Source organism: Rhineura floridana, chromosome 1 (assembly GCF_030035675.1).
Source record: "Rhineura floridana isolate rRhiFlo1 chromosome 1, rRhiFlo1.hap2, whole genome shotgun sequence".
Classification (NCBI taxonomy): Eukaryota; Metazoa; Chordata; class Lepidosauria; order Squamata; family Rhineuridae; genus Rhineura; species Rhineura floridana.
This window is the reverse complement of record NC_084480.1, coordinates 32,817,161-32,828,606: the sequence shown is the minus strand read 5'-3', so window position 1 is coordinate 32,828,606 and position 11,446 is coordinate 32,817,161. Positions and strand designations below refer to the sequence as shown.

The window sequence follows — 11,446 nt, the reverse complement described above, 5'->3', positions numbered from 1 at the left end:
CCTAGCTCCATATTTGGAAGTTGTTATTCACACTTGTTTTTCTCATTTCAACCTTGGATGTTTCACCCAAGTCTGATACCTTTGTCTACAAACACAGCTGCATATTGCAACAAAATCTAATATCTCATTCTGCAAGCACAGCTTTAAACAAACAAGGGCAGTCAGCAAATTAGCATGTCTTTTAACACACACACAAGTAAATTAACTGTGTTCAATTCCCAAAATGAGCAATTTTTATGTTTAACTTAAATAAACAAAATTCAGTGTCACATGTATAGTAAAAGAGAAAATAAATGGTGGTCCAGCTAGTCAATGAGGATGGCAAAATGATAACAGATGACAAAGAAATGGCAGAAGTGCTTAATTCCTACTTTGGCTCAGTCATCCCCCAAAAGAGGGTCTATGACTGTGGAGTTCCCCTTTAAGACCTCTTTGAGTCAGCTGAGAGTAATGGCCTGCTGAAGGGATGTAGCTCATTAAAAGGACGTGGGAAGCACAGTGAATTATGTCTAGGACTAGGTATACTTGTTATGTTTGTTTTGCTTGTACTTAGAATAATGGTTTTTATTACCTACTTCTTGTCTCGCCTCTTGGACACAACATATTTGGTGATAAAGGATGGCTCTTGTATCACTGAACCCACCGGTACCTTTCCTTCAAAGTCCAGGTGAGTCTTCAATTGCATTTCCTGTTTGGATTTGAATGTCTGAAAACTATCTGCTTGCAGCTAATGACATAGAAATCTCTGAAGCAAGGAAAATGTGCATTGCTTATCCACTGTTTGGGAGTTGAAGGTCAGTGTATATTTTGTACACTCCCACTTGATGATAAATATGGGATAGCATTTAAATATCAGACAAATATGACAGATGATAAATATGAGACAGCTTTAAAGAACTTTTTTGTGCCAAAGGTGAATAGTAGCTAATTGCTACAAATTCCATCATGTGAACAGAAACCGGGGGAGTCTACAGTACAATATATTGCTACTCTAAGAGATTTAATGAGCTCCTGTAATTTTGGAGATATGGCAGACAAGATGATAAGAGACCAGTTGGTTGAAAAGACAACTGTGCCTCATGTACGAGAATGCTTACTCGTAGAGACTGATCTTACACTGGAGAAAGCTATGACTATTGCGACCCAAATGGAGACTGCTTTGGCAGAAAGTAATGAGCTCAGATAATGGGGGCATGGTGCAAGCAGGAGACTCCCAGCGTAGAAGTTCTTTTACAAGACAGACGGAGGACCCCAATGAGAGAGCCAACCTGAAACAGCTGATGCTTCAAAGTCAAAGTGCAGTAAAATGTTGTTTTTGTTGTGGGTCTTCACAACATCTTGCAGGTCATACAGGATGTCCTGCTAGGATGGTTCATTGTAATTATTGCAAAAAAGGGACACTTTGCCAAAGTATGTAGGAATAACCAACAAGTACATGCAGTTACAGTGCCAGATGTTACTATTTTGAGTGTGGACAGGATTAGACCCACACATATTGCTGAATTATGTGTACTGTTAATAATTCTGCTATACCTGCAGGGGTATCCAAAAATATTGAATTAATGCTGGATACTGGTTTAGCAGTTTCTATATTATCTAAAACAGTCTGTTTGAATTACTTTGGGAATGTGCCACTTACAAAACCAAAATTGCAGTTGGTATGTTATTTGAAGAACCAAATTCCTGTATGTGGATGTCTGCCTGTAAGTGACTTTTGGGCCATGTTGTGCATCTGTAGAGTTTTATATTGTGCATAAGGGCACACCTATTCTTGGCAGAGATGTATTTGCTGCATTGAATCTTAGAATAGTTGATGGACAAGTTGTTCCTTCTCATTTAAGTGTTACTGCAGTGCAAACACAAATTCCCATGCAATTGGAAGATCAAAGTTAAGGCAAACGTGGTTGTGCATATGGATTTATTCATAAAGTTAAAATGAAAGAATGTGACACCTGTACACCAAAAGTTATGATGTTTACCATTTGCAGTGAGAGATGCAGTATTGGAAGAGATTAAGAATTTAGGATATTATTGAGAAGGTTGCTTCCTCAGAATGGGTTTCACCTATAGTAGCGGTAAGGAAGAAAAATTGTGGTATCCGCCTTTCTGTGGATTTGAGGGAACCAAATAAAGCCATTGTGATTTATAGCCATACTCTTCCACATATAGAAGAAGTCTTTGTAGAACTTTGGGGAGCAAATATGTTTTCCACACTTGACATGCAGAGTGCATATCATCAAGTCATGCTACATAGAGATAGCAGCATCTATCAGAGCATTTATTACACAAAATGGATTATTTCATTTTTAATGTGTCCCCTATGGATTGGCATTAGCACCTAATGCTTTTTGAAAAATGATGTCATCAATTCTTAGGAATGAGAAGGGGGTTCAGTGTTAATCTGTATTACACTGTATTAGCGGAGCAGGCTTGAAGCTTAATTTGGATAAATGTAAGCTTAGACAAACTGAACTTTCCCTTCTGGGGCATGAAATTTCACCACGAGTTGAAGCCTAACCCAGATCATGTGTTAGCAATCCTAGAGGCACCTGTTCCTAGATATAAGCAAACCTTGCATTCCTTTTTGGGTCTTATTTCATGGTATGCCGAATTTATTCCAAATTATGCATCTGTTGTGGAGCTTCTTCGGGAATTGTTATGAGGAACTTCAAGTTCGATTTAGACAACAGCTGCAGAAGTCAGTTTTGAGAAAGTGAAGGGGCTGATTGTTAATAGTCCTGCACTTGCATTATTTAATCCTGTATTACCTGTAATTGTGACAACAGATGCTTCTGATTATGGACTGGGAGCTGTACTTACCCACCTTCCTGGGGATAATACTGAAAGGACTGTGGCATTTGCATCAAGAACACTTACTGAGGCTGGAAGGAAATATTTAACTATTGAAAAAGAAGCACTTGCTTGTGTTTGGGCTACAGAAAAGTGGAGGACATATTTATGGGGCCATGTACTTAAATTACTTACTGATCACAGGTCTTTAACATCATTATTAACTACAAAAGGAGTGGGATGAGTAGGAAACCGTATTGCCAGATAGTCAGCAAAATTACTTTCCTTTACATATGAAATGGAGTATAGACCAGGGTCCCAAAATCTGACAGCTGCTTGTTTATCTTGGTTGTCTTTACCATCATCTGAAACCCCATTGGAAGGTGATGAAGAAGTAGTTGTATTTATTGCTACAACTCTTACTGCAGTTACACAAGAGCAGCTTTTAGCTGCATGTCTGGCATGCCCTATCCAAAAAAAGTTATGGGAATTCTTGACAGGCAGATGGCCAAATCAGAGAAATCTTGACCCTGCTTTGCTGCCTTATTTTACAATATGTAATGAACTCACTTTGCAAGGGGGTTACTTATTGCAGGGAACACACCAGCTACTTGTCCCAGAGGAATTACAATCAATGTTCATACGTTTGGCATATCAAGGGATTGTTAGAACTAATCAGAGACTGAAAGATTTGTATTGGTGGCCAGGGATGGACTCCCAAACTGAGGCAGCTATAAAATCATGTATTACTTGCCAATTACATGATATGACAGCAATAACTCATGCATCACCACTACAGCCTGTTCCATTCCATACTAAATTGAATGTGGCTGGAGTTTTAAAATCTAATCCAGATAGATCCTCCAAATCTGTTATGAAGGAATTTGTTGAGGAAAAAAAAAATCTAAAGGGTATATAGACTATCACTGGGGTGCTAAGGAACAACAATTTGAATGTGTCTCTTTTGTTCGAATTAAGAGACCTGGAATGTTATGTAAGGGAGAATATAGATTTACATCTCCTTGTAAAGTTGTTGAAAGAAGAGGCCCTTATATTTATAAACTTTCCGATGGTTGTGTGTGGAATGCTTCTTATTTAGTTCCAACAGAGTATAGAAGTGAAGCAGATGAGCAGTCTGGGTTGGATGAGTTTTCCATGTGGCCAGCATCACAGACTGTATCAGAAACTGTCACAGATCAATCACAGAGTGAACTAGAAAGATGGACTGTCCGAGTTAGACGACCACCTACTTGGACTAAGGATTATATTATGGGGATGTGAGAGTATGTGGGTTTCTTATGAGAAGGAGAAATGTGGAGTTCCCCTTTAAGACCTCTTTGAGTCAGCTGAGAGTAATGACCAGCTGAAGGGATGTAGCTCATTAAAAAGAGGTGGGAAGCATAGTGAATTATGTCTAGGCCTAGGTATACTCATGCTTGTTTTGCTTGTACTTAGAATAAAGTTTTTTATTACCTACTTCTTGCCTCACCTCTTGGACACAACAATGACTCTCCTGGCAAATGTAGAGTGCAAGTAGAAGGGGCAGGATTGCAGCTTGAGACAAATGGTCAATCAAAACCTAATTACTTTTAACAAGTGCAAATCTCCAGGGCCCAATGAACTGCATCCTAGAGTAATGAAGGAACTGACTGAAGAACTCTCAGAACCACTGTCTATTATCTTTGTGAAATCATGGAGGATAGGTAAAGTGCTAGATGACTGGAGGAAGGCTAATGTTGTCCCTATCTTCAAAAAGGAGGAACCTGGAAACTTCAGACCAGTCAGTCTGACAACAATCCCTGGGAACATTCTGGAGCAGATTATAAAGTGACCAATCTGTAAGTACCTTGAAAACAATGCAATGATTACTAGAAACCAACATGGATTTGTCAAGAACAAATCCTGCCAGACTAATCCTATGTCATTTTTTGATTTTTTGGTGTTTCTGCTTCTTACTGGGAGGGAGGGAGGCAGTGGTGACTTCAGGGCTTTGTGGGCACACCAGAAATGCCACTCTGGTGCTCCTGTTGGTGCAGCCACACAACCCCAACTTTGCTACCACCCAGTGGCAGCTGGTGGCTCCATGTCAGTGGGGCAGTGGAGTCCATTCCAGGTTTTAATCCAAACTTTGAAACAGCTGTCCAAGATGTGAAACCACCACCTCACTCCACCCCATCTCCCTCCAGGAAAGCAGTAGCAGCACTGCTGGTGGGAAGCTAGCATTGTGGCTCCACCTCACTGGACAAATCACTTCTGATTCTCAGAAACTCTTTTTGACAGTCCAGTCCACAATCCTGCTGCACAATGCAGAATTTAAGCATACCATGATCTTTTCCATCTAAACACATTGAATACACAATCCCTGGGCCTACCTGGGATCCAAAGAGTACACAGCTAATAGTGATTAATGGCACTGCTTTGACATGTGACAGCAGAAATAACTTCTAGTGAGGTCCTTGTGGCACTGTATTCCGGGATCATCAAACCTTTTTGGGTCAGTAGCCACATTTGCAAACTGAAGAAGTTGTTGTTGGCACTACACACACACACTGCAACCAAGCACACACTGTAGCCTATTCTATTGGTTTTGATAGAAAGCTTCTTTCAAGTCTAATTTTTCTGGGAGAATGGTGGGAGAACCTGTGGGCACCAGGAAAAGCCTCTATGGCACATAGGCAGCCACAGGCACCACATTGGCAACTGATTTATTCTATCACTAGAAATTTTGGGACTCCTCTGATTAGTCATCAATTATTCTTGGCTGCAAGTGCCAAGTGCAAGAGAGGAGGGCTGCATCTGCACAGCATGAGTGGAGAACCTTTGGCCTTCCAATGCTGTTGGATGTCAGTTCCCATTTGCTCCATCTAGGATGGTCAATGGTCAGGGATGATGGAAGTTGTAGTCCAACAGCATACTGAGGCCATCACTTGGCTACCCCTACATTTAGAGCTTTATTTCAGGGGGGGGAGGGTACCACATGTGATTTCACAGAAATATAGGTTATAATAATTATTTTGGTACATTGTTGATATTAAAAATAGTAAATACCCATCACTCATCTTTAGCCCAGCCTAACCAATGAATAAGTGACATTCAAATCAACAATATATTAAGACAGCATATCTTAAACCATTTACTCTGAAGAACTCTCATTAAAACCAATATGACAACTCTGGGGTAAATAACGTCTCAGAGCATTCAAATATATTTTTGTTTCCCAAGATATGTTGCAGCATGGCAGGGCAAGCATGGACCAATCAATGTTAGAAATCAGCTCTCAACTTTATTTTGATACATTTCAGCAGGTTAAGCCCTTCCCCCCAATGTGTATTAACATTTGTTTAGATGTAGTTATGGAGTGAGAGCTCAAATGCCAATATGAAAGCTATAGGGCTATTTAAAAAATGCCCCTAAAGCAACTTGGAAACACAAGCTACCTTCTTAAAGAGTTCAGCCTCCTATTGGGTGAATTGGCATTCTTTGAAAGCAGGTAAGAAGTGAAAGCTTAGGAGACTAAGATAATATGTTGGGGAGTGCATTGTTTGCCTACTGGCGCCAAGCGGTGTTCTTAAGATTACAGGTCCTAAATCTTTCATTCATGTTATTACTAACTGACCATCATAATCCATTCATTAAAGCCATGGCACAGAAAAGGCAAAAGAAACAAAAAAAGGCTGATATTTTACAAACACAGAACATCCTGACAACATTTTATGTGTCTAAGGCTGCAATCCTAACCCCACTGACCTGGAAGTAAAATCTCATTGAATTCAATAGGGCTTTCTGAGTAGACGTGATTGGGATTGTGCTGTAACTTGGCAGTATGTTCAACTGAATTCAAAGAGAGTTGCTTCTGCGTAGTCATGTGTGAAATTGCACAGCAAATGGGCACAAAGTAATATTAAGCAAATCTTTGCATGTTTCATACTATGACGTTCTCTCCTGTGAAGGCCTGTTCTCTCCTACTCAATAGAGTGCTTTCCTGCCAAAGAATTATTTCATAAAAGCTAAAGACATTTCATTTAAAACAAACAAACTTTGTAGGCAGCAACAACACTATCCTCCTATCTTAGTCAGACATAAGCCCCATTATGTTGTTATTTTTGTTGCATTTTACACTAAAGCAGCTTACAAAATAAAAATTATTTCAGTGTAGCTTTCATGTACAGGATTGGGGCTTACAGTAGTTGTCTGTGTATAGAACTGCAGCTTTAATAAAGAAAAATGAAGAGCTAGTGTAGGGATGTATTGATTATTTATCTTTGAAACTTCTCCCTGCAGGAAGCCGTTCAACTTTTATTTTAATATTTTAAAGGTTTACAAAATGGACTATTTTTACAATATAGCATTTCTGTAAAGCTGCTCAAGGAACAAAATCCCAGCAATTATTCTTTTTCATTTATCTTTATGAATGCTCTGTGAGTAGAGTGCCCAGATAAAAAGGAAAGGGCTCCTGTACCTTTAATAATTTTGTAGATGATGGTATTTCAGCTTGATTTACCCTTTTCTGCACACTGTTACACGTACAGAAGCCTTGTCCTCTTTTTCACCTGGACACTCTATGCACTGTACATTCATAAAGATAAAATGAAATGGAAAAACTATTAGGATTTCATTCCCTGAAAAGTTGTACAGAAGTGTCATATCACCAAAGCCCCTCTGAGTGCAATGGGACTTACTCCCATTTAAGTATGTATAGGTTTCATTGTAACCAAAATTGAAATTATCTTAAGATCCAAGCTGGTAATCACAACAAACATGTTGAAAGGCATTTACACACTTTTAATTTATGGTGGTTATCATACCACAAAAGCAATATAATCTAGCTCTGAACTGTCAACAGGAGTGTCCTATCCCACACCTACTTAATGGATTAGGTTAGAGAGAAACGGTCTTACTCAAAGCATCCAAGCAGCCCTGTGGTTTCAGATGGGACCTGAACCTGGATTTTAAACATCCAAACCTAACAACCCACCCACTGCAGCTCACACTATTCAAAATTGTGCAGGTCATGAATGCTTTCTATTATTCTTTGGCTCCCCATCTGTGGAATAAGCTCCCCAGTGAGGTCCGCCTGGTGCCTTCATTGACATCTTTTTGGCACCAGTTAAAGACTTATCTTTTTTCCAGGCATTTGATAGACTGAGATGATGTTGTTTTGTATTAGTGTGCTGACAAAGCTTTCTGTGGCTGTATGGGGGTGGTTGTTATTGTTTTATTATTTATTTTTATTGAATTGTTTGCAGAGCTTGGAAGTAACTCGTTATTTTTAACGAGTTACTTTTAATTCGTTACAATTTTAAATAACGAGTGGGTAATTCCATTACATTTGGCAAGTAACGGAACGAATAGTAATTTCCCTACTTTTCAGCTTCAACTTTAACGTTTCCACGTTAGGTTGGATGTTACTTGGGGGCGGGAACAAGGGAAGTCAGCTCCTGGCTGTGATTGGTTAACACAAGACATGTGCCTCAAACTGATTGGACCTCTGTGCAGACTGTCTCTTCCCTCGTGATCTGTGTTAGGAGGCACGATAGAAGAGATGAATAGGCAGGGGGAGCCTGCTAGCGTCTGACTCTGAGAGGAAAAAATGGACGCCGGAGGAAAAAGCCAGGGCAAGGAAGGCAGAATGGCGAAGAGCTGTGGAGGTGAGTGACGATGATTTGTGTGTGTGTGTGCCCCGGTGAGTGTGTTTTCGGCTGGAGTCTCTGGTTTGGGGGGGACTCCGGCTCTCTGGCTACCACCCCTTACTCTCTGGACTCTCCGCTTCAATTTTAAAAAAAGTTTCTAGGTGGTCTAATTCCCGAGATATACACCAAAACATAAAACCCCCCTGCACAACTTTTTTTTAAACAGATCATGCTCTAGCTACAACTCCCATCAGCCCAATCCAGTGGCCATGCTGGCTGGGGCTGATGGGAGTTGTAGTTTAAAGTAACTTTTCAAAGCTCTGGCTGCAACCCCGCCCTTTCATGATTGTGAGTAAAGTGCAGACTTGTGTTTGTGTTGTAAATCTCTCTCCCTCCAACCCTATTTTTAAAGAAATTAGGCAGGGTTTATCACAGTTTTTATTATGTAGGAAACTAATACTCATTTTTTAAAAAAATGAATGAAGTTTATTTATTTATTTTTATTATTTTATTTATATCCCATCCTTCCTCCCAGTAGGAGCCCAGGGCAGCAAACAAAAGCACTAAAAACACTTTAAAAATCATAAAAACAGACTTTAAAATATATTAAAACAAAACATCTTTAAAAACATTTTTAAAAGCTTTAAAAACATTTTTTTTAAGAAAAAATTTAAAAACATACTAAAAAGCAATTTCAACACAGACGCAGACTGGGATAAGCTCTCAACTTAAAGGACTTGTTAAAAGAACAAGTTCCTCATCACTTGAGGCTGCAGTTTTCCCTGGTTGAGTAAGCCCCATTGAATACATTGGGACTTGCTTCTGAGTAAACAAACATAGGATTGCACTATAAATATCTTTACAGGTTATATAAATAAACATATTTGATAGTCATGCTTATATAAATATTTTCATAGAATCATAGAATAGTAGAGTTGGAAGGGGCCTATAAGGCCATCAAGTCCAACCCCCTGCTTAATGCAGGAATCCAAATCAAAGCATTCCCAACAGATGGCTGTCCAGCTGCCTCTTGAATGCCTCCAGTGTCGGAGATCCCACTACCTCTCTAGTAATTAGTTCTATTGTTGTATGGCTCTAACAGTTAGGAAGCTTTTCCTGATGTCCAGTCGAAATCTGGCTTCTTGCAACTTGAGCCCATTATTCTGTGTCCTGCACTCTGGGATCATTGAGAAGAGATCCCGGCCCTCCTCTGTGTGGCAACCTTTCAAATACTTGAAGAGTGCTATCATATCTCCCCTCAGTCTTCTCTTCTCCAGGTTAAATATGCCCAGTTCCTTCAGTCTCTCCTCATAGGGCGTTGTTTCCAGTCCCCTGATCATCGTTGTTGCCCTCCTCTGAACCTGTTCTAGTTTGTCTGCATCCTTCTTGAAGTGCAGAGACCAGAACTGGACACAGCACTCAAGATGAGGCCTAACCAGTGCTGAATAGAGGGGAACTAATACTTCACATGATTTGGAAACTATACTTCTGTTAATGCAGCCTGATATAGCATTTGCCTTTTTTGCAGCCACATCACACTGTTGGCTCATATCCAGCTTGTGATCAACAACAATTCCAAGATCCTTCTTGCATGTCGTACTGCTGAGCCAAGTATCCCCCATCTTATAACTGTGCATTTGGTTTCTTTTTCCTAAGTGTAGAACTTTTACTTCCACCCAGTTTTGTCATGCTGTGTCCCTATAAGTATCCAATTGCATACTATGGTTGTACAATACTTCCTTTACATTTTAAGTATGCCTTGGGGTAGTCATGGTTCTCCATTGTTTTCATCCTGAGGGGCCGATAGGCTGAGAAATGGTGAGTAGCCCATGGTCACCCACTACACTTTATAGCTTATTTTCATTTTCAAAAATTAATTAGAACAATTTACATGCAGGCAAAATTTATTAAGCGGATTCACACAATATGTGTAAAGCACATCCAACTCGCATTTAAAGCGCATGACTTCCCCTAAAGAATTCTGGGAAGTGTCATTTCCCCCTCACAGTTATAGTTCTCACCACTCTTAACAAACTGCAGTTCCCATGATTGTGTGGTGGGATTCATGTGCTTCAAATGGGTGTTGAATGTGCTTTAAAGGAATGGTGTGGATCTGCCCTAGGTATGATGTTCATTCAAGAGTGAATTGAAAAGAACAATTTTAAAAGATACTTCTTACTCTTACTCATTTTTCAGACCTCTTTCTGAAGTAAAGGGTCAAATCTGTAAAAACATTTGGAGCAGCCACATTAAAAGATAAGGGCAGGGTATTCCAGGCAGGGGGTTGCCAACCCTGCTTGGATATGGATGTCTTTGCAGAAGAACCCTAGTCAAGGTTTACCAACAGCACAGTCCAAACTATATCTACTTAGAAGTCAGTCCTGTTGAGTTCTATGGGGCTTAATCCCTTAGTAAGTGTGTTTAGAATTGCAGCCTTCAGGAGCCTCCATCTTTATTCCCCAAAGCTCCCATCTAACATCTCCACAACACTAGGCTCCTTTGTCTCTGCTGTGGCCTTCTGGTGACTGCCCTAGCCTGAAGGCACTTAACCCTTCTTGCTGAAAGCAAGTAGGCTAGATTAAATGTTCCCTACCCAGGCTCATATATATAAAATATAAACGGCATTATGTCAAAAGTATTTTTTTCTACATTTTATACCTCATCCTTGGTTTTCCAAGCTTGGCATGGAATGCTTCTCATACAGAATTAATTTGAAATGCTGCATATTTATTATCATAATCATCATATTCAAAATAAAAAATATATGTACCGCCTTCAAGTTGATTCCAACTTATGGTGACCCTATGAATAGGGTTTTCATGAGGCTGAGAGGCAGTGACTGGCCCAAGGTCACTCAGTGAGCTTCATGGCTATGTGGGGATTTGAACCCTAGTCTCATTTTGTTCTCACAACAACCCTGTGAGATAGTAGGTTAGACTGGCCCAGGCAGGGTTATTCAGTGAGCAAATAGGATCTCTTTTAATTGTGCTATCGACCTGCTTACTTCCACTCTGACTGGGGCATCT

At 39.9% G+C, this 11,446-nt stretch overlaps 1 long non-coding RNA gene across 1 annotated transcript; it reads left to right on the top strand.

Moving 5' to 3' along the window:
- The first annotated feature begins 554 nt into the window (after window positions 1–554).
- LOC133375671 (uncharacterized) lies at window positions 555–8,432 on the top strand. The gene is made up of 3 exons (XR_009760296.1): window positions 555–667; window positions 4,547–4,628; window positions 8,316–8,432. It is a non-coding gene; the product is annotated as an uncharacterized LOC133375671 (long non-coding RNA).
- Window positions 8,433–11,446: the final 3,014 nt, after the last annotated feature.